Raw genomic sequence first — 2,040 nt, 5'->3', positions numbered from 1 at the left:
TTTCTTCAACTGTGTTGACATTCCTGTAGTATTTGGGACCACAGTCTGTGTGGAAGGGATCTAGAATTCTTGTGATTCTTCCTAAAAAGAATTCCTACACTCTTTTCTTAAAACATGAATATTAATGTGTGCTCATGATGATGCAGAATAAGCAGCCAGGCATTCTCAAGCACACATATTTTCCCAGGACAAACCAGAGAGAAAAACTGTTTGAATGTATTCAATGAAAACATTTTGCTAGCTCAGAACTTCTTAAATAGATCCAGGTTTCTTATGGAAAATAGCCCAGGATTCTTAGAGAAAACACTGATGGTTGGAGAAGTGTTCTTTCCCTTTATCAGTGTTATTTTGCCAAAGAAGATGCTAATTGTCATTTTTACACAAGAGTGAAAGGAAGTTTTGATCATGCACTTTCATCAGTCTATGGGCAATTTTTCAAATTTGTTTTCCATTATAGGAGTAAGGCAAGTACTTTTCTTTTAACTGTCTTATTTCAAAAAGACTTTAAGATTATTTTAAAAAAAATAAGAATGCAGAATAAATGAGGACAAAAGGGGAAAGAGAAATAAAGCAAAATTAGGTATAAAAAAATGTGTGCCTATGGAATAAAAATTTGGCTCTGGACTTCCCAGCAACCAGGGCAAAGAGGAAAATCTCATTTAGTTACATGATTTTTAAAAAATGAAGTTTCTTAGAAGAAGCTCAATTGTCCCTGGCACTGAGAACAGTACTAAGTTTTCTCACAGTAACTCTATATAAAAAGGATATTTTGAGCTCTGATGATCAATTTTCTCACATGCCCTACAGTGACTGCCACTAAATTGCAGGGGATTGCTTTGTATAATGTCCCTCATTGTTGGCATTTTGCCAAAGTATAATTCTGCAAAGGAAAAGAAATGACCTCCAGGCAATCTTCCATTTATACTATTCATTTTCAACTGAACTTTTGCTAAATCTTGAGCAGCACAGAGTTAGAGGTCATCTCTGATAAGTACCTGGAATGCAGCTGTTCCCAGCAGATGCCAAAGTGNAGTTAGAGGTCATCTCTGATAAGTACCTGGAATGCAGCTGTTCCCAGCAGATGCCAAAGTGAAAAGCCACAGGCTTGAAACAGTTCACTAAGCTGGGCAGATATGATTCTCTTATAAATCTAAAAAGGGAGCCCAAAGGTATAGAGGCCAGAAGAGAAGTCCACCCACCCCTGCTTGTAGAGGGGCCAGTGCACCAAAGACGATGGAGAAATTTAGGGGGAGGGGAAGGAAAAAATGAGTGATAATTTTATTTCCTTAAGGTGACTGTTAATCACACTTTTGTATATTTCCTTCTTTCTTTTTTTCCTCCTTGTGCGTAATGTTAACACATAAAGAATATGCATACAATTTTATATCATTTTTTACTTAACTAAGCAATGTAAAATAAGTTATTGTATTTAATATTATTGGAGCATGCAAGGTGCTGTGATGAAATTCCCAGCAGGTCTTCAAACCTTCCATGAAGTGGTCTGAGGCCACTTGCCATAAGTGATGCTGTAGGAACATTAGGAAAAGAGTCTGTTTAAGTGGATTGGGGGTCAGTAATGAGACCAGACGTGTCACGGGACATGAGACCTGAGTGTGGGCAGGGGTTCAGCAGAAACAGAGAATCAGAAGGAGAAATGGCTGAGAAGATAAGCCCCTGGATAATTTAATAACCTCTCAGGGCTCCACACTGAATATGGAATTGAGATTCAATTTTATGTGTATCTCAAGGTGAAACAAGTGCACCTCCTGTAATATTTTTTAAATCGTAAGTGGGTGTAAGATCTGCCCTTTCATAAAAAGAGGTAGAAACAGAATACTAGATGGATCATCATATCGTGGTGGTACTATTTGGCAAATTTTTTCCCTTTTAAAAGCAGCTCTTTACAGACGTCGCTTTTTTCCATGGTCAAGAACTTTTCTTTTTTCTTTTTGGGGGGTGGGTTGCAGGGGACCAAAGTAATCTATGAATCGTAGAGGGAGACACTGGCGTTTATATTCAAAGTAGTCCCCATAGACAAAC

Source organism: Galeopterus variegatus, unplaced genomic scaffold (genome assembly GCF_000696425.1).
Source record: "Galeopterus variegatus unplaced genomic scaffold, G_variegatus-3.0.2 Scaffold4779, whole genome shotgun sequence".
Lineage (NCBI taxonomy): Eukaryota > Metazoa > Chordata > Mammalia > Dermoptera > Cynocephalidae > Galeopterus > Galeopterus variegatus.
This window is presented reverse-complemented; position numbering follows the sequence as displayed.